Source organism: Podarcis erhardii (assembly GCF_964252035.2).
Source record: "Podarcis erhardii genome assembly, chromosome: 2".
Taxonomy (NCBI): domain Eukaryota; kingdom Metazoa; phylum Chordata; class Lepidosauria; order Squamata; family Lacertidae; genus Podarcis; species Podarcis erhardii.
In genome coordinates, this window is record NC_138498.1 from 8,725,175 (window position 1) to 8,747,497 (window position 22,323).

Sequence of the window (22,323 nt, forward strand, 5' to 3'; positions counted from 1 at the left end):
TGCTCGGTCCCTGCTCCTGGCAACCTAGCAGTTCGAAAGCACCTCAAAGTGCATGTAGATAAATAGGTACTGCTCCGGCGGGAAGGTAAACGGCATTTCCGTGCGCTGCTCTGGTTCACCAGAAGCGGCTTAGTCATGCTGGCCACATGACCCGGAAGTTGTACGTTGGCTCCCTTGGCCAATAAAGCGAGATGAGCACCACAACCCCAGAGTCAGTCACGACTGGACCTAATGGTCAGGGGTCCCTTTACCTTTACCTAAGAGACCATATAGAGTCCTTTTGTAGGTTCTCTATCGGTAGGAGAAAACAACAGAGACCAACCAGAGAATATTGAGAAGCAAAGCAGCTAGTAAGCCTGATCTTTATTAACTGTTGCAGCAGGGCGCTCCCCCACACGCAGGAGAGAGGAGGAGGACCCAGAACAAAGGTGTGCCCGCCCTTATGTAGACATTTTAAATTGCCCGCCCTGGAGTCCAAGACCACCCCCAGAAACATCATACATACATCACAGAAGGGGTGTAGCCCAAGACCACCCCCCAGATACATCATACCTACATCACAGAAAAGGTGGTCTACAACAGAAATCTGAGTGCGCTGTTTGCCTCCTGTCTGGCAAGTTACCTGATTGCATTATCTGGGTTTTGGCCACTCTTTTGTTATTATAACTACTTAATTCCTGAATCTAGGTCACAGGTCGCAGGCTCACACCCTGTTCATATCTTGAATGTGCCCTTAAGACAGGATTTGCAAGGACAGGATTTGTGAAGAAAGAGACAATGGGGAGGTTTCCCACTTTTGACCTGGCAGAGAAATATTTGAGGTCAATTTGTTCAGGACCTAATCTGTGGGGTTTCAGACATGTGGTTTATATATACAGTTATGAACATTTAATTTTTTTATATATGACCTTAAAATTCTTATAACACTAGCAAGCAAGAAATATACTGCAACATTTTAGCACAGGTCTCACTTGTATATTTTATACTGCAGTTCATCCCTTTAACATAATGGTTTTCAACCAGTGTGCCGTGGCACCCTGGGGTGCCTTGAATGATGGTCAGGGAGGCCTGGCCTCTGTCCCTTTTCCCTTCCCTCCCTCTTCTGATGCCCTATTGTGTATCTGCCCCCCAAAGGCTTGCACAGCTGTTTGCTGCAGCAGCCCTGGCTACAATCTCCCCAGGCGAATGGTGCCTCTGGGGCTGGCCAGGGGTTGCTTCCTAGGCCCCTGTGGGGCAGTGTGAGGAGGCACCTCTTTTTGGGACAGGGCGGGGGGCAGCTCAGAGACCAGGGAGCGGCAGCAATAGATGCCCAGAAAACTCCCAAGGAGAGGGGAGAAGAGAGGAGGCTGAGGGAACACTCCACAAGGGAGTGTGTTTGAAAAAGGGTGAGAGGCTGCCAGCTCTACAGGCAAGGGGGGGGCATAACTGGGCTCCTGAGCCCCACAGGGGTGCCACAGAAAAAATGGAGTTGGTCAAGAGAGTCATGGACCCAAAAAGGATGAAAGCCTCTGCTTTAAGGCCACAGCTGTGGGTTAATATGACAGTTCCAAAGTGAAGAATTATTTTCTGTTACCCACCCCAAAGTCCCCCCCATAGCTGTCAACTTTTCTCTTTTTTTAAGGGAAATTCCCTTATTCCGAATAGGATTCCTCTCAAGAAAAGGGAAAAGTTGACAGCTATGAGTCCCGTCCCCCCCAACTGACACTTGGAGGTTTCCTAGCAGGCAAGAGGAGAGGCGATTGCAGCCATACAGTGATAATGTAGGCTTTATTCACATTAATGCAAAATTCCAGACTAGTTCACTTTACTAGTTGGTGAGGGAATAGAAAAGAATGAAATCACTACAGCTTTCATATAAGGAGGTTCTTCGGATTTTCAGTTTTTCTGTACAGAGGGGAAGCTGAAATGGCACAGCGTGTCGCTATGAGGTTAGACCTGAAGCTTATGCCTTATAGACACATTTATCATGTGCCACAAATAGTCCTGTGTGTATTGAGGGGTTCTTTCCGGCAATCTTTTTTATGCCTGCTCAGAAATAAATCCCACTGAATTCAACACCCAGGTAACTGTGTCTCAGGTAGCAGCCCCATCTCCCGGAAAACTTGTTGTTTTGCCCTCATTAGATATTGTTTGGACGTTGTGCATAAAAAAGAGATGCATTTTGCAGCTTTCTGCATTCAGTTCTACATGCTGCCATTAATCTCTCTCTCTCTCCCCCCCCCCTTTCTAACCCTGCATTATAGGTTTGATTCCTTTTGCTGCACAGATGTGGTTTGCCTGACAACAGCCGGTTCCTGATGGCTGCACAGAACCAGCAGGGAAGCAGTCTTCTCCAGGACGGAAAGTGATTGGCTGCCTGCCTCCTGTTGCCGGACAGCGTGCCTCTCTCCTCCTCCTATCAACCTGACATCTAGCGGACGATTATTAGAACTCTAGAGGAGTAGCCTGGAGGAACGCATCAACGCTCTCTGCTCATCCCTCCCTCCCTTCAGGGCCAGCGCGAGACATTTCGCTGCCTAAGGTGGAAAGCAGCGTTTGATGCTCCTCTCTCCGGTCAAAATGTATAGCAGCGAAAGGTCTGCCAAGCTATTTTGGTACCCAAGGCAGAAAATCTCACATGCATCTCCCCACATCCCTGATGGTAAAGGCACAACAATAATAAACTGCTATGTTTTCGTGACACCCCAAATCAGCAGCCTGAAACAGCCACCTTACTCTGCCTAATGGCAGAGCCGGAGAGCTTGGCAGCAGCTGCAGTTGCAGCGACCCTCACATATAAAGCTCCATATAAAGTACCGTATTTTTCGCTCTATAAGACACACCAGACCACAAGACGCACCTAGTTTTTGGAGGAGGAAAACAAGAAAAAAAATATTCTGAATCTCAGAAGCCAGAACAGCAAGAGGGATCGCTGCGCAGTGAAAGCAGCAATCCCTCTTGCTGTTCTGGCTTCTGGGATAGCTGCGCAGCCTGCATTCGCTCCATAAGACGCACACACATTTCCCCTTACTTTTTAGGAGGGAAAAAGTGAGTCTTATAGAGCAAAAAATACGGTATATCAGCGAAAGGTCTGCCAAGTTATTTTGGTACCCAAGGCAGAAAATCTCACATGCATCTCTCCACATCCCTGATGGTAAAGGCACAACAATAATAAACTGCTGTCTTTTCGTGACACCCCAAATCAGCAGCCTGAAACAACCACCTTACTCTGCCTAAGGGCAGAGCCGGAGAGCTTGGCAGCAGCTGCAGTTGCAGCAACCTTCACATATAAAGCTCCATTGTGTACCTTGTCTCTAGCAGAGTGGTGGGAAATTGCAGACCTGGGAGATGAGTGCTGGCCAATGCTGAGGTCACGCCCCCTCTTCTCAGGCCACGCCCCTCTCTGGCTCTACCTTGCACTCTGAGGACATGGCTCTAGCTGGCCTGGGTGCAGAAAAGAGGTGTGTGGAAACTAGCAGTGGCAGACTTGGGGCTCTCAGATTTCAGCAGTGCCCCATGAGATGCTAAAATTTGGTGCCCCCCCGCCTCTTGTGTTCCATTTTACAGCATTGCTTCAGCACTCCCTGAAGTGCGACCGCACTGGTCACGCTACCCTAAAACCGCCCACATGTACAAAAGCAAAACTTGCATCTGTTGCTCTGCCCAATTTTGCCTCTGACCACCATTTCCATATGGTCTCTTGGAAGTTTCCCCAGCCCTCTTTAACCCCAGCCTGCATGGCCAATGCTCAGGGAGTGAGTGCCGCAGGTTTCCACACCTGCAGCCATGCCTTATGCCTTCCTTTTTTAACAAATAAATAAAAAAATATTGATTTTTACAAATAATTTCCAAAAATCATATAACATACTTTCTTATCTTATACAATATTTTGGACTTCCATCAACCGCATCTGAAGATTTTTCAATCTATCACTTAATCTACATTTCTTAATTCCTCTATTACTTTTAATTGTCCTTAACTAATAACTCTCTTCATAATCTTCTCTGCAATATTTCACATAATCCTCTTTACAAAATTTATTGCAATCCTACTAGCGTAATCTGTTTATCACAACTGCTTTTCAAATATTTCAAATATTTACTCCAGTCCTCTGAGAGAGAATCTCTGGTCCCACCGGTTTCAGATCCTTCCTGTCAGCTTATCTAATTCTGCATAGTCCATTAATTTCGTCTGCCATTCTTCTTTCATCGGTAATTCTTCTTGTTCCCATTTCTGTGCCAATAATATTATTGCGGCCATTATTGCATATAAAAACAATTGACTATCCTGTCTGTTAATATCCTCCCCTACAATGCCAAATAAAAATGCTTCTGGTTTTTTTTTTTTTTAATAAACGTATATTTCAACATCTTTTTCATCTCATTATATATCATTTCCCAGAAGCTTTTCACTTTCTTATATTCCCACCACATGTGATAAAAAGATCCTTCTTTTTCTTTACATTTTCAACATTTATTACTGAGTTTATACATTTTGGCTAATTTCACTGGTGTAATATACCATCTATACATCATTTTCATCACATTTTCTTTCAAAACATTGCATGCTGTAAATTTTAATCCTTCCTTCCACAGTTTCCCCCCAATCTTTTAACTGTATATTGTACCCAAAGTCCTTGCCTTATGCCATGCCTTATGCCTTCCAGCTCTCAGTAGGGAACACGTGGGCCTGCCTGACTATCTCCTCCTCTAACCTCCAGTCATTATTAACAAGAGGAGAAGATTGTGCCAATTGATCCTGTTTAGAGATCATGCAGTATTTGCTTTCCGTTTCCTTCCAGGATCTTTCTGTCTCACTGTCCACTCATGTGGCCTGATCCGGCACACATTTTCACAGCAGCAAGCCCCACTGTGCTCAGTGACACACCATACATTTAAATCATGCACAAAGTATCTTGGGAACTGCTTGTAAGCTGCTATGGCAGGAAGCTAGTTTATTATTTATATACCAGCAGAATTACAAATGCTTAATAAATAATAATAGTTGGGGGGTCCTGAATTTAATTGCTGTATTTCTACAAATCTTGGGCTTCACCCTAGTTCACAGATACCTCCCTCTTGTTTTGGGGTGCTGCCATTTTTGCTACAAAGCCATCGGCACACCCCACCCAAGTTCAGTATTCGAAGGAGCAAAGGTGATAATGTGACGTTTCTCAAATTGTGGGTGCTTTTTTCTTTTCAAGCTACTCCTTGAAGAGCATCACAGAATAGCCAAAACCATGAATGCTAGTTAAAAATCTTCAAGGTCTTCCCAACAGTGTCACACCATCACATTGTTAACTTGCCTTTTTAATGTTGTTGTGTCTTTTTTGAACACAGAAGTCTGGCAGCTGCTCTTTGCTTAACATGTTCTTCACTTGTAATGTTTGCATCTCACTCTGCAGCTGATTTCTCGAACTTGAGCTTTACAAGAGAGATGCAAAACTACAGCGGTCACTGAGGACTTGCGTTGACACACTGTGCTGCGTGCCGTCAGGTTTGGCAGAGCCCCATTCAACTATTTGCATTGAGGAGCCCTGGGAAGTTTGATGTAAAAGGTAGTGTGTCAAAGTGCAGCCCTGTTTTCTTAGTGCCATTACTTATAGGTACAAGGCAAATCTAAAAAAAATGTAGTTTTGAATTATGGTGCTGGAGGAGACTCTTGAGAGTCCCATGGACTTCAAGAAGATCAAACCTATCCATTCTTAAGGAAATCAGCCCTAATTGCTCACTGGAAGGACAGATCCTGAAGCTGAGACACCAATGCCTTGGCCACCTCACGAGAAGAGACGACTCCCTGGAAAAGACCCTGATGTTGGGAAAGATGGAGGGCACAAGGAGAAGGGGACGACAGAGGATGAGACGGTTGGAGAGTGTTCTCGATGAGTTTGACCAAACTGCGGGAGGCAGTGGAAGACAGGAGTGCCTGGCGTGCTCTGGTCCATGGGGTCACGAAGAGTCGGACACGACTAAACGACTGAACAACAACAACAACAAACGCTGACAACTGGGAAACACTGGCCTGCAAGCACTCCAGTTGGAGAACAGCCATTACCAAAGGTGTCATGGACTTTGAAGACACTTGAACTCAGGACACAAGGGAGAAACATGCTAGGGGGAAGGCACGCTTGGCAAATCCACACTGTGATCAACCCCCGCCTTGGAAACCAATGTCCCCACTGTGGAAGGACGTGTGGATCCAGAATTGGCCTCCACAGTCACTTACGGACTCACTGTTAAAACCGTGTTTATGGAAGACAATCTTACTCAGCTACAAGTGATCGCTAAAGAAGAAGAAGACTTATAGGTAGCACATCATAAGGGATCACCGTGCATGTCGCCGATGAATAATTGAGGTCATACTTGCAGCTCCGGCTCTGAAAGACGAATGTCTGGTGTAAGAGCTAAAGACAGGAACCGGCTCTCCACCAAGCTGTCCGTTTAGGCCTCATTAATAAAAAATTGTGGATTATGTTCTTTGCTGCGCAGCCTGTGACATTTCCTGGTTTGCCATTGAGACAGACGAGTGCCAGGGCCAAACCAGAGATGACAGCAGCAGCTCTGAGCTTAAACACAGAGCTTCCTCAGGCGTAGAAAGGGGCAAATTTCCACGTTAGCAGGAAATGGGGTGTTAAGACGTTTGCCAGTTACCTCTGCCCAGCTCTCCGCCCCCAAAGCCTTTTTCCTGGCTGGGCATCTGTTAATTACAAATGAAAGCCCTGGCAGATCCTACTGTGGATCCCTGGCATCCAATGGCAGCTGGTGCTCATTGGATCTGGTGGGGCAAAAGGATGAGATGCCAACAGTAAGTGGCGCCAGAGAGCCAAAGACAGGCAGAGCCAGCTGGTTCTAGCCCCCCCCCCAAAAATTATTCATTTTATAACACAAATAAAAAACACAAACAGAAAAGACAAACAATACAAACAAATTCTTGCCATATCCTTATTTTTCTAAACATTGTTAAGTGGGCTACCCCAAGTCCCACCTATCTGATTTTCATTTTACTTCATCTTTAGCAGTTTCCATATATAATTTCTAACCATCTTTTTTTTTTTAAATCACACTTAAAATAACTTCACATTTTATCACTTACAAACAATACTATATTAAAATACCCTATCTTCTACTTCTATTTTTTTATAAAATATTTATTAAAGTTTTCAGAAATAATACATCACAAAACAGAAAAAACAAAAATGCAAAAATACAAAAAGTAAAAACAATTTAAAAAACACAAAGAGTTTCCATTTACTTATTTTCTTTTAACTTCTTTTCCAGACCTCCTCATACCTCCCTTTCTTATATTCCAATTCAAGTTGTTTGTTCAGCAAATCCTCACCATTAGTTCTCTTACTTATTTCAAAACCTTGTTTTCCATATCTCTTAAGCATTACAGCTGAAAACCACTTAATTTCTATCCAGCATCATTCTAGCATTCCTTAATTTTACAATATTTCTGCAAATAGTCTTTAAACTTCTTCCAGTCTTCTTCCGCCGACTCTTTTCCCTGGTCTTGGATTCTGCCGGCCCTATCTTCTACTTCTAACCCTACAGCCTATATCCACTTCCAAAGCTATTCTAAGATTTAAATATTAACATATTTTTTCAAATATTCATTAAACTTCTTCCAGTCTTCTTCCACCGTCTCTTTCTCTGGTCTCGGAGTCTCCCGGTCAGTTCGGCAAGTTCCATAACGTCCATCATCTTCATCTGTCATTCTTCGATAGTTGGTAAATCTTCGTTTCTTCCAATTCTTCGCTAACAATATTATCGCAGCTGTTGTGGCATACAGAAAAAAAGTAACATCCTTTTTGGGGATTTCAAACCCCCCCCCCCCCACTATACCAAGTAAAAAGGCTTCTGGTTTTTTAAGAAATGTGTTTTTCAACACTTTTTTCAATTCATTATAAATCCTTTCCCAGAAGTCTTTTACCTTGGGGCATGTCCACCACAGCTGGTTCTAGTTTTGCCTCCTCCCTGCTGAGTTCTCCAAGGGCAATTCTGAGACTAAGGAGGATGAAGGAAGCTGACAGCCAGTGCTACTCCTTGAACTGGTTGTGAATAAGGAGTTAGGCTAGTGGGGGGCTGGCTGAGCTTGGTGGCACAGTGCCCCATGAACGCAGCTAGACCAGTCTCTACTGCCTGCACCATACCTATGTAGCCTTGTTTTGTCTAGTGCTTTGAAGAAGATGAGTGGTTTCGTATAGATCAACACCCAAGGTGGCAAGAAGCTGATAGCTGTCTTCCCTTGACATGCTACATGGAGCGGGAGACCATGTCATGACCTTGATCTCTGTGCCATCCTGGCAGCTTGCCCAAAGTTTGAGTATTTGGTCTGCTCTTCTGTGCATTTTGCTGCCACCACTGCAGGAATGCTCAGCTGTTGTCAGGTGGCTCAAGAAGCCAGTATGCAGAAACAGTTAAGCAGAAGGGGATTTGGGCAGGTGCAGAAAAGCTGCAGCTTGCTGAAATTCCCTCTACTGCACTGTGATTAAAGGTGCAAAATCCCTGCGCTCCTTTACATCCAGCCACCTGGCTGTCAGTCTGCAGAATTCTCCCCACCCATCTCAGCAGCATCCTTGAGCTGTGCAAAGAACATCTGTTTCTCAGCATTTTTACCAATGCATAGTCTGTTACGAAGGCTAAAGAAGACCGAGTGCAGAGTTGCTGTTGCTGTTTTTAAACTGACATCGCATCAGAGACTTCCAGCTGTTGTTCGTTTGAGACCACACTGTGCATTTAAATCCTGCCAACTGTAGCTTTGCCCCTCCCAAAACCACAATTCCCAGCATTCCTAACCAACTACTGTTCCCAGGATTCTCTGGGGGAAGAAATGTGATTTAAGCATCTTTAAAAGCAGAGACATCACCTTGCCGACAAAGGTTTGTGTAGTTAAAGCTATGGTTTTCCCAGTAGTGATGTATGGAAGTGAGAGCTGGACCATAAAGAAGGCTGATCGCCAAAGAATTGATGCTTTTGAATTATGGTGCTGGAGGAGACTCTTGAGAGTCCCATGGACTGCAAGAAGATCAAACGTATCCATTCTGAAGGAAATCAGCCCTGAGTGCTCACTGGAAGGACAGATCCTGAAGCTGAGACTCCAATACTTTGGCCACCTCATGAGAAGAGAAGACTCCCTGGAAAAGACCTTGATGTTGGGAAAGATGGAGGGCACAAGGAGAAGGGGACGACAGAGGATGAGACGGTTGGACAGTGTTGTTGAAGCTACCAGCATGAGTTTGACTAAACTGTGGGAGGCAGTGGAAGACAGGAGTGCCTGGTGTGCTCTGGTCCATGGGGTCACGAAGAGTCGGTTACGACTAAATGACTAAACAACAACAACAACAACAATGTGATTTAAACGTGTGTCGGCTGCGCTTTAAACAGTTGGTAGTATTGGCACATTGATTCCTTCCTTTGTTTCCATTGTCAAGCAAAACTTTGATTAAACATATGGGCAATGCCTATTGAAGAAGAGATATGGGGTGTGTGGGGGGGTTAATCCTCCATGGAAGCCACTTTCATTTAGAACAAGGGTAGCCAACCTGGTGCCCTCCAGATGTACTGGGCTACAGCTGTTGCCATCCCTGGCCATTCGCCATGCTGGCTGGGACTGTCGGGAGTTGGAGACCAGCCCCAAAACTGTGGAGGACGAAGAGTCAAGGTCAATTCCCACAACTGAATTGCTCTGTTGAATAAGGGAGTGAGCAGATGGGGTCTGTGATGAGTTTGGCATGTGCTTGAAGTATGCGCATTTTCACACATCCTCCCCTCCTTAAGTAATGGGAAGTTCAGATCAGGATGATATTTACATTAACTCATTAAAGCATCTCTAACTAGCTGTTAAGGACTTGGGTGGCGCTGTGGGTTAAACCACAGAGCCTAGGACAGTCGGTGGTTTGAATCCCCATGATGGTGTGAGCTCCGGTTGCTCGGTCCCTGCTCCTGCCAACCTAGCAGTTCAAAAGCACAAAGTGCAAGTAGATAAATAGGTACCGCTCCGGTGGAAAGCTAAACGCTGTTTCTGTGCGCTGCTCTGGTTCGCCAGAAGCGGCTTAATAATGCTGGCCACATGACCTGGAAGCTGTACACCGGCTCCCTCGGACAATAAAGCGAGATGAGCGCCGCAACCCCAGAGTCGGCCACGTCTGGACCTAATGGTCAGAGGTCCCTTTACCTTTTAACTAGCTGTTCCTTGCAAATGCAATTCCAAAGCTGGTGACAAACAAACCCAGATACACGTACTGTAAACAAGGCAGGTCGTTGCTACCAGTCTACTAAAATAAACAACAACGCTGGTGCTAAAGTCCAGCAAAAGCGAGGGTGAATACTATGGTCTTCAGCTGGTGTCAAAAGGATTAATGAGTGGGTGGCAGCGATATCTCAGAGGGGAGGGAGTTCCAGAGATGGGAAACCACCACTGAACTTTCTGACAGTAAGAGCTGTTCAACAGTGGAGCAGAATCCCACATGAGGTGGTGGACTCTCCTTCCTTGGAGGTTTTTTTGTTTTGTTTTTAATTTTTTTTAATTCAAAGTTATAACCAGACATATTATCCAAAACATATCCTTATTCCCCCCATTTTCCTCCCTCCCCCACCCCCACCCCATCCCACCCAGAACCCCACCCCACCCCACCCGACTTCCCTCAGTTCCAGTCTTTGGTTTCTCTAATAATGCTGTTTTCTGCATGTTACAAAGTTGTATAGATCCTCAAACTGTTTAGCTGATTATTATCAGTAAAAAAAAATGTGAATGTTTATTCAAAACCTGCCAAGGAGTCCAATTCGCTTTGTTGCGTTTTCAGATACTTTGTAAAAGGTTCCCATTCATCCTTAAAGTCACAGTTATCCTTGTCCCGTAGCTTATATGTCAATTTTGCCAGTTCTGCATAGTCCGTCAATTTTTCTTGCCAAGATTCTTTAGTTGGGGTTTCTTCAGTCTTCCATCCTTGTGCTTCCAGAACTCTTGCGGCCGTTGTCGCATACATGAAGATGTTTTTCAACTTTTTTGGCAGGTCTTTCCCTACAATCCCCAACAAAAATGCCTCGGGTTTTTTAAACAAATGTTAAATGGAACATTTTCTTTAATTCATTGTATATCATTTCCCAAAAAAATTTAATTACCTTACAATCCCACCACATATGATCAAATGTCCCCTCCTTTTCTTTACACTTCCAACATATATTTGAACTAGTTTTATACATTTTCCCTAACTGCACTGGTGTTGTATACCGTCTGTACATCATCTTCATGCAATTCTCCTTCAATAGGGAACAATCTGTAAATTTTAAACTGGCTTAAAACTTCCTTGGAGGTTTTTAATCAGAGGCTGGATGGCCATCTCTCTTGTATGATCTAGTTGAGATTCCTGCATGACAGGGGTTGGACTAGATGACCTTTGGAGTGCCTTCCAGCTCTACAATTCTATGATTCTATTATTGCTATGTTGCAGGTCTCCGTTGAGGTTGGCAGATCTAGCAGAACCTCCACAGCATATCTTAACCACAGGGCAGGTCTGTACAGTAGAAATCACAGAAACTGAAATTAGGGCCATTAACTTTCCAACCAGGCTTGTAGATACACCTTTAAAAGAGGCATGTTCAGCAGGATTTAGCAGAGGAAGCATTTCACAGCTTGGAGACATGACCCACTGCCCTTGCAAGCACAGCTACAGAGGCCAGTTGAAAAGCTGGCAACACTAAATAGCGTACAGTTAAATGATGGAATTTCCTCACACAAAATTCCATAACGTACACAAAATGTAGTGCAGAGATATAGTGTGGTGAGAAAGAGCCTTTTCAGTGGTGGCCCCTGCATCTGCAGTGGGCTTGCCCTTAGGGATGCAGGCCTGGCAGTCACCTTGCCAGTTCTTTGGTGCCAGGCTAAGACCTTTTCATTAAGTTGTCTCCTATGGTGACGCTCATCGTTTAGTGAGGTGAGTAGGACTCCTTAATTTTTTACTGACTGAGCATTTTATGTATTTTGTATTGTTCATTGCTCTACTTTTTTCTGGCTTCCAAATGCTTTTATTTCTTGTGTTCTATCCTGCCATGTCGCTTTGAAACGTTTTCTTTTGTATGACTGGTAAATGTAATAATAATAATAATAATAATAATAATAATAATACTGCCAATTTGGGTGGATTTTTAAAAAGATTAGACAAACTCCTGGGGGGAATCAGGCTATCAATGCCTACTAGCCATAGTGGCTATGTAATATCTTGCCACATTTTATGCAATTTGCACATGCTAAGTTGGCATTAAAAAAAAAAAAAAAAAGGTAAAGGACCCCTGACAGTTAAGTCCAGTCATGACCGACTCTGGGGTTGCGGCGCTCATCTCGCTTTATTGGCCGAGGGAGCCGGCGTACAGCTTCCAGGTCATGTGGCCAGCATGACTAAGGCGCTTCTGGCGAACCAGAGCAGCGCACGGAAACACCACTTACCTTCCCGCCGGAGTGGTACCTATTTATCTACTTGCACTTTGACGTGCTTTTGAACTGCTAGGTTGGCAGGAGCTGGGACCATACTTTGTGTTATATTCAACAACTCCAGACTTAACTTACCAACCTGGGGCAATGGGTGCTAATCATGATGGCTGGATGCAACCTTCTTCCAAAGGCCGGATGCTGTGGAATAACAGCAGCTGGTGGAGGCAGGAGCTGGAGCAATAACAGGCAACAACTGCCTTCGAGCCCTGCTTGAGGGCTCTTTCAAGGAGGATGCTATACCAGATGGACCACTTATCTGAAGCAGCAGGGCTGCTCTCTTATGTTCCCATGACCTGTGTTATTAGCTTAAAGAAAAGATTAGTGAGATAATGTATATGAAGCACAGGGTGGTTAGATGCAAAAGAGTCTCCCGCACTTTTAAATAGTGCAGGGTATTTCAACAGATGTAGCTTGTCACGTAGGAAGCACTTTGAACCCGCAGAGCACTCCCAACAGTGGTTATCAGATTGTGTTATCTGCGATAACACCAGTTTTGTTTTGCTCCTTCGTGCACAGCCCTCTGCAATCATATTGAATTCATCTCTATTCCCTTGTTGTTGTTGTTTGTATTTTTGAGGTTAGCACCGGGATGTTTGGTGGTCTGTGAGAGGAAACGGAGACAGCTGGCAGCTGACAAAGGTGGCAGCAAGGGACGGAAATGGCATCTGGAGTGAGACCCAATCTCAGAGGTAAAGACCAGCAAAGAACCAAAGGTGTCATTCATTCTGTGAAGAGCTTCCACCTGTTGGGATTTTGCCCCAGTGACTGAGGCTTCTGCTGTTACAGGTTGGAGTAACTGGAACACTTTTTGGGAATAATATTGGCAGCATCCCCTCTTTCTGCAAGGCTTTCTAAAAATACAGCTCTCCCTCCCCCAGAAGATAATGACACCAGCCTACCTCGCCAGATTGTTGTGAGGTATCGCTGATACCTTGTAATGTGCTTTGAGGATGAGGAAAGTGTTTCTCCTACATTGTCAGTTATTGCCAATCACTTGCAAAGGTGTACGGCTGTATTTTTTTAGTACATATCAATTTATTACATGCCTTAATGTATAAGTAGAACCTCTGTGGCTGTGGTTTTCTGAGCTTAACTTACCAATGTCATGGCTCTTCCGTGCCTCAAGGGGGCAGGAAGGGGTAAGAAAACGAGTGATTCTAAGTGAAAAGATGAACATCAACCCATCATATCCAGTCAATTTCTCAGCCAAGGCAAGGCATATATATCCCTCCCTTTTGCCATAATAAATCAAGCTGTGTGCTGAATTGAGGTTCTGATCCTTCGGCCCTCAGGCCTGTGATAACAACGACCTCATGTCTGGACTACTGTAAAAGGAGCACACTTGATTTGTCCCCAGCTGGCCATCCATCATGAAGCCTTGCTGCATCTCTCTTCACACCGCCAGAGATTCCTGAAAGTTTTATTCCTGTTACAGAGCAGAAGGTCCCTGTTTTCATAGGAGAAATGTTGGAGGGTATACAATCCAGTCAGACCGGTGGCATCATATTATTACAGTCATACCCAGTGGTGGGGCTGCATGCGCCAGCACTGGGATGTGGGTCACATCCAGGGGGGCGTGGCATGCGTCGGGAGGGTGCGCAGCAAGCTGCGCACGTCCCAGGGGCTGGGAGCAGGGACGGCCGTGATGTCAACCCCCCCGGGATGGACCGCTCCCCCTGCCCCCACCTTCGTCCGCCAGTGGTAGTACCTCGGAAGTTGAATTGAATCTGTTCCGGAAGCCTTTTCAACTTCCAAAATGTTCGAAAACCAAAGCACAGCTTCTGATTAGCTGCAGGAACCTCCTGCAGCCATTCGGAAGCCGTGGAAGCCCCGCCGGACGTTCGGCTTCCAAAAATAGTTTGCAAACCGGAACAGTCATTTCCGGGTTTGAAGCGTTCGGAGTCAAAACGTTTAAGAACTAAGCTGTTTGACTTCCAAGGTACAACTGTATTGTTGTTGTTTATTAAACTAGAGTTCCTAGGATTCTGAGGGAAAGGGTCGTGTTTTTAATGTATGGTGTGTACACACCTCACCTTAGTTTTTCAAATCAGATGGAAGCTGGTTTGAGGGGGAAAGTATCAAACAAGAAACTACAGTATCAATCAAGAAACTACAGGACAGAGAGGGATTGTGGCTAGTGTCATACTAGCGGTGGGTTAGCACTGTAGCCAGAGTGAGTGGTAATCTGTACCCAGCTCAAGACTGAGAGGAAGCCCTCTTGAGTGTGATCCAAGACTCTTAAGAAGAACTGCAGGGGTGGGTGGGTTAGTTTTGTTTTTCTGTGTGCCTTCCCCTCAGCTGCAAAAGAAGATTGTACTGCATTAGCATTTAAGAGATCTGAGGAAAATATGGCAATTATCAATAGGATACAGTTGTTGACTCCCATCTGTTAGGAGGTCTGACTCAAAAACCCTTGCTGCCGAAAGGAAAGTAGAGGTGATTTTTCTTTGAGGCTCCATTAAGATACAATACTACACACAGCCATGCAAAGCCATAATCTCTTCCCCACAGGAAATGGAGGGAACAAATGGTGGCCAAGAGCTATAGTGCCTTCAGGACAGGACTTTGGGGCAGAGTCCTGGGCCCGAAATGCAGCAGAGTTGGCTTACCACATTTTGAAGTAAGTCTGGTCTAGAGTCTAAAATTATCTAACTGCGCTACTGGCCACAAAGAAAATAACTTTTCTAGCGGTTTCTGAGAGTGCCTCTGTACTGTCGGTATTCTGTTCAAGCACATACTGGAAATTTAAAATTTGCGCATTGAAAGTGCTCTGTCACCCTAGCATAACATCTCTCGTTCTCTCTCTCTGTTCAATTAATTCTTTATTAAGCTTCACCAATTTTTAAAAAATTAACATAAAATGTAATACTTCCCACCGTTCTTCCATTGTGTTTTTGTTCCTACCCATTCCTGCTGCATTATAGGTTAGGAAAGTGATGGGGGGAATGCACATAAAAGTGTGATATAAACAAGTGTTTGATGGGAAGACGTCTAAATACTGCCCTGCAGCAAATCAGGATGAGTGCTCTTTGCCATCGAACTGCCTTGCAAATGAAACAGACCCAATCTTCCGAAGGTTGTAGTCTGGCCCCCATGTAAGCTTTGTGCAAACAAATCAGGACAAATGCTTCATATAAACAGGTTGTCTTGAGGAGCCCTAAAATTCAGTGGCAGGGCTGGAAGAGACACTCAGGTGCCTTGCCCCAGTCTCTCAAGCATCAAATCATCCTCTCCATGGGACTGTGGGTTTGCAAGGCTGAATTTCTAAATTAAGAGGTGAATCCAACTGAAATGAAAGCCTCCAGTCTCTAACTCTGGGTGTGTGTGTATGTGCGGGACTGGATGTGCTTAGGATTGCCAAAGTGTAACTCAGAGATTTGTGTTGTACGTCTGCCTTTCCCAGTGTGGTGTGAGACAAGCACCCATGACTTCTTCTTCCTGCTGCTCCCCACCCACTATAGTGAGCAGGACTCTGGTTATGCAGCTAGGCAAGAGGCCACACAAGAAGACTAGTGGAGGAATAATGGGCAGGTGAGGGGCAGGAGAAGCTGTGGCTATCTTGTCTCCCATTGCAATGGTGAATTTAAAAGCACAGCACATAACTCTGAGCTGCAGCCTGGCAACCGTAGTTGTGGTTACTCGGTGGTGAGAGAATCACTTGGCCACATGTTCAAGAAAATATTCTTCTGGGTGGGGAACGTTCTAGGTTTCTGGGCAAAATCCTTCCAGTGCAGGAATGGCTAACCCAGTGTATCTCAAACTTGGGTCCCAGTTGTTGTAGGACCAAAGCTCCCATCATCCCTGACCACTGGTCCTGCTAGCTAGATCTGATGCCAGTGGCAGTCAACATCAGCGGGAGACCCAAGTTTGAGAAATAATAATAATAATTTATAATAATTTATTATTTATACCCCGCCCATCTGGCTGGGCTTCCCCAGCCACTCTGGGCGGCTTCAAAAAATATATATATTAAAATACTGTAATACATCAAACATTAATTTTTTTAAAAAATAATATTTATTAAATTTTTAACAAAAAAGAGTTACAAAATAACACACAAGAAAAAGAAAAAATACAAAGATACAAAAACCAAAAATGTAACATAAAAAGAAAAAAGTAAAAAACTAAAAATCCCTCTTTTATAATATCTTACATTCATTTACTTATTTTCATGACTTCCTCACACCTCCCTTTTTTGTATTCCATTTAAAAATTTATTCAGCAAATTCATAACCTCATATTTTACCCTTAATTATTTATCTTCACATATTCTAACTTCAAATTTTCATCTGATATCCATCCCTTCTTGCATATTCTTATTTTACCTTATTACTAGAACCACTTCATTTTGTTCCAACATCTTTAACATTGAATAATTTTACAGTGTTTCTGTAGATAGATTTTGAATTTCTTCCAATCTTCTTCCACCGACTCTTCTCCCTGGTCTCGGATTCTGCCGGTCATTTCAGCCAATTCCATATAGTACATTACTTGCATCTGCCATTCTTCCAGGGTGGGTAGGTCTTGTGTCTTCCAATGCTTTGCAATGAGTATTCTTGCCGCTGCTGTAGCATACATAAAAAAAGTTCTATCCTTCTTTGGCACCACTTGGCCGACCATACCCAGGAGAAAGGCCTCTGGTTTCTTCAAGAAGGTATATTTGAATACCTTTTTCAATTCATTATAGATCATTTCCCAGAAAGCCTTAATCCTTGGGCACGCCCACCAGAGGTGAAAGAATGTACCTTCAGTCTCTTTACATTTCCAACATTTATTATCGGGCAGATGATAGATTTTTGCAAGCTTGACTGGGGTCATGTACCACCTGTATATCATTTTCATAATATTCTCTCTTAAGGCATTACATGCCGTGAATTTCATACCTGTGGTCCACAACTGTTCCCAGTCAGCAAACATAATGTTATGGCCGATATCTTGTGCCCATTTTATCATAGCAGATTTAACCGTTTCATCCTGAGTATTCCATTTCAACAGCAGGTTGTACATTTTTGGTGATACATCAAACATTAAAAGCTTCCCTAAACAGGGCTGCCTTCAGATGTCTTCTAAAAGTCTGGTAGTTGTTGTTTTCTTTGACATCTGGTGGGAGGGCGTTCCACAGGGAGGGCGCCACTACCGAGAAGGCCCTCTGCCTGGTTCCCTGTAACTTGGCTTCTCGCAGTGAGGGAACCGCCAAAAGGCCCTTAGCGCTGGACCTCAGTGTCCGGGTAGAACGATGGGGGTGGAGCCGCTCCTTCAGATATATAAACACTGGAACCTGTGGGCCTCCAGATATTTGTTGAACTATAACTCCAACCAGCCGCAGGCAGCATGGCCAATGATCAGAACTGCATGATGGGAATTGTAATCCTTCAATATCTGGAAGGCCACAGGTCCTCCAGGAAGGCCACAGGTCCTCCACAGGTCTTGCCCCAGTGGCTCCTCTCTTCAACCCTTGGTGGTTTCCCACCAAGAATGCACCCAGGGGCATTGCTACTTAAAGGGCTCAGTACATAGGCCCATGACACAGACTTGCAGAAAAATTGCATATGCTGATTCATATGTAGAGATGCAAATTTGGATCTCTGGGGAAGCTAAGATGGTAGGTGGCTGGGTTCTCAGTGGCACTGTGCTTTTTTCTTTTTTTTTAAGTGTTATGTGTGGAAAGATTTGGGACACAGTGTAAAAGACCCAGGGCTGTCTCCTGAATGCACCTGTTTCCATAACTTGTAATCCGCCTTCACCACTGGTCTCCGGAACACTGGAACAGCAGAATGGAATGTGAGTTCGGACTGACATCACTATGGAATCTCTTCCAAAACTTAGCTCAGTGAGTCTTTCAGCTGCCCATGGATCCTGGGCAGTCCTCCATCTGTACCAGCTGAGGGCACTGCTTACAGAAACCTAGCACTGAAAGCAGACTTCAGGCTAAGGAGAGCCTAGATGCTTTCGCACCTGAAGCAAAACTTCAAAATGATAGCTATTCCCTCCTGATTTCTTTTCTTAATGACAGGGAGACAGGTTGGAGGCAGAAAAGCACCCCTCCCTGAGACCTACTTCTGCAAAATCTTATGCCTCATCCAACGACTCTGCCCTGGTGCAGCAACAGGTTGTGGTACGAGCCCACAGACTACGATGCCCTTCCAGCAGAATAGTATAGTTAATGGGCACAAGATATTGGTCATAATATTATGTTTGCGGACTGGGAACAGTTGTGGACCACCGGTATGAAATTTACGGCATGTAATGCCTTAAGAGAGAATATTATGAAAATGATGTACAGGTGGTACATGACCCCAGTCAAGCTTGCAAAAATTTATCATTTGCCCAATAACAAATGTTGGAAATGTAAAGAGATTGAGGGTACATTCTTTCACCTTTGGTGGACGTGCCCAAAGATTAAGGCTTTCTGGGAAATGATCTATAATGAAATGAAAAAGGTGTTTAAGTAAACCTTCCTGAAGAAACCAGAGGCCTTTCTCTTGGGCATGGTCGGCCAGTTGGTGTTAAAGAAGGACAGAACATTTTTTATGTATGCTACAGCAGCAGCAAGAATTCTTATCGCAAAGTATTGGAAGACACAAGATCTACCCACCCTGGAAGAATGGCAGATTAAGGTGATGAACTATATGGAGTTGGCGGAGATGACTGGCAGAATCCGAGACCTGGGAGAAGAGCTGGTGGAAGAAGATTGGAAGAAATTTAAAGACTATCTACAGAAACAGTGTAAAATTTATGAATGTTAAAATGATGCTGGATTAAAAATAATAGGCATTAGTGATAAAGTTAGAAAGAGCACGCAAAAATGAATTGATGGATGAAAATATTTGAGTTGTGATATGTTAAGATACAAAGTTAAAGATGATAAATTGAAAGAGGGCAAGGATTTGTTGATTTGATTATGTAAATGGGAATACAAAAAGGGGAGGTGTGAGGAGGTCAAGGAAACAAGGTAATGAGCTTCAAAGTTAGAAAAGGAATAATGGAATTTTTCTTTTTTCTTTCTTTTTTTATCTATTTTTATCTATTTTTAGTTTTTTGTATTTTGTATTTTTCTGTTTCTGTTTTTTCTTTTTTTGCTGTATTTTGTTATGATTCTGTAAAATCTTAATAAATATTTATATATATATATAAAACAGAATAGTATAGTTAATATTTTTTATTGGAATGTCAGATGCTGCCTTCTACTGAGCCAGGCTGTTGGTCCATCAAGCTCAGCATTTACACTTGGCTCTTCGGGATTTCAGACGGGGAGGCTTTTCCAGCTCTGCCTGAACCTGGGACCTTCTGTGTGCCAGAGTAGATGCTGTTCCACTGAGCTATGGTCTTTCCTGGCCTGAGGATGACACCTATTGCCCCCAGACCCTATGAGAAGGCTTGTTTCTGTATGATTGTTGTTGCAGACCTGTTTCGAGAGACAATGGAGTGCACCTCGGGGGTGAAGTCAAACCACTGCATTAGCAGCACTGAAATGACCTCCCTTTGGCACAAGCCTGGGCAGTGTATATGGAGTAATAATAATTTATTATTTATACCCTGCCCATCTGCCAGCCACTCTAGGCGGCTCCCAACAGAATATTAAAAACACGATTAAACGCCAGACATTAAAAGCTTCCCTAAACAGGACTGCCTCCAGATGTCTTCTAAAAGTCAGATAGTTGTTTATTTCCTTGACATCTGGTGGGGAGGTGTTCCACAGGGCAGGCGCCACCACCAAGAAGACCTTCTGCCTGGTTTCTTCTCGCAGTGAGGGAACCGCCAGAAGGCCTTTGGAGCTGGACCTCAGTGTCCGGGCTGAACGATGGGGATGGAGATGCTCCTTCAGGTATACTGGGATGAGGCTGTTTGGGGCTTAAAGGTCAGCACCAACACTTTGAATTGTGCTCGGAAACGTACTGGGAGCCAATGTAGGTCTTTCAGGACCGGTGTTATATGGCTTCCCAGACAGCAAGATCTCCCTCTTGGCCTCACTGATGTGGCCCAAAGGAAAGCAGAGCAATATGACCTCACCTGGAGTACTGTGTCCAGTTCTGGGCACCACAGTTCAAGAAGGACACTGACAAACTGGAACGTGTCCAGAGGAGGGCAACCAAAATGGTCAAAGGCCTGCAAACGATGCCTTATGAGGAATGGCTGAGGGAGCTGGGCATGTTTAGCCTGGAGAAGAGGAGGTTAAGGGGTGATATGATAGCCATCTTCAAATATATAAAAGGATGTCACATAGAGGAGGGAGAAAGGTTGTTTTCTGCTGCTCCAGAGAAGCGGACACGGAGCAATGGTTCCAAACTACAAGAAAGAAGATTCCACCTAAACATTAGGAAGAACTTCCTGACAGTAAGAGCTGTTCGACAGTGGAATTTGCTGCCAAGGAGTGTGGTGGAGTCTATGATTCTATGATTCTATGTTAAGCACCGGCTGGACTGCAGGAGTTGCTGGAAGGAGGCGTGCAAGGGACTCCACACCATATTTGAGTAGGGTTTACTCCTTAGTCTTTTCTTCTCCCAAAGATATTCTGCAAGGCAGCGGAGGTTTAGGATCAGAGTTGTCCTTCTAGATGGGCTACCTTCCCAGGTTGAAGAGCCCCATCTGCCCCTGACTTCTTTCTACGGCATGTGCAGAAACAATCTTCTTGACCCTGGGACCCTGTTGGTCTTGTCTGCTCATTCGGAGCCTGTCTTCGCATGCAGGGGAAGTCCCTAACTTACCAAGGGTTTGAGACCCAATTGGTTATACTCCCCTGGTTTAGCCGGCTAGTTGAAGCCATTCCTTGGGTGTGGCTGCTGTCTCATGCTGACAGCTTCTAGGAGCCACAGGTGAGAGTTGAGTGCAGGTTGGGGACCAAAGGTGGACAAACAACCCCAGAAGGAACACAATGTGTCCCTCACCAGAGGTACTACCCCGTCCCTAACACCCCAGTATGATTACAATCCTGGTCAAAATACAATCCTGGTCAAAATAGACCCTAATTTCATTTGCTTCTTGAAATTTTGCTGGGGCTTATACAAATCTATGGTGCAACCACATTTGGAATACAGTGGTGCCCCGCAAGACGAACGCCTGGGAAGACGAAAAACTCGCTAGACGAAGGAGTTTTTCGTTTTCTTAGCTGCTTCGCAAGACGCATCTCCCTATGGGCTTGCTTCGCAAAACGAAGCTTGCCCCGCAAGCTCCGGGGATAGTGGGGAAGCGCAGCGCGTCTTCCCCGCTGTCCCCGGACCTGTTTAAAGCAAGGGGCGGTGGGGAGAAGATCGCTTCTCCCCGTTGCCAGCCCCGCAATCTCCGGGGACAGAGGGGAAGGCGCGCGCCTTCCCCTCTGTCCCCGGACCCCTTTTGAACCAAGGGGCGGCAATGGGGAGAAGCGATTCTCCCCGCTGCCCCTTCCCTTGCTTTAAAACAGGTCTGGGAACAGAGGGGAATGCGCGCGCATTGATTTTCAATGCATTCCTATGGGAAACTGTGCTTCGCAAGACAAAAAACTCGCAAGAAGAAAAAACTTGCGGAACGAATTAATTTCGTCTTGCGAGGCACCACTGTACAGTTCTGGTCAAAAAAAGGCTCCTGTAGAGTTGGGTGAATAAGAGGTGACATGATAGAAGTTTATAAAATTATGCAGGACATAGAGAAAGTGGACAGAGATTAGTTTTATCTCTCTCTTTCTCATAACATTAGAACTCGTGGAAGAGTCAGGAACTTGCTTCCAAGAGGAGGCAGTGATGGCCACCAACTTGGATGGCTTCAAAAGAGAATTAAATGCATTCATGGTGGAGAGGGCTCTCAGTTAGTACTAGCTGTGATGGCTGTGCTCTGCCTCCACAGCCAGAGGCCATCTGCTAAAGGTAAAGGGACCCCTGACCA

General features: G+C 44.8%; 1 long non-coding RNA gene across 1 annotated transcript; it reads left to right on the forward strand.

The window, feature by feature from the left end:
• Positions 1-282: 282 nt before the first annotated feature.
• On the forward strand, positions 283-2,689 carry LOC309332434. Its single transcript, XR_014152078.1, has 2 exons — positions 283-590; positions 2,244-2,689. It is a non-coding gene; the product is annotated as an uncharacterized lncRNA (long non-coding RNA).
• Positions 2,690-22,323: the final 19,634 nt, after the last annotated feature.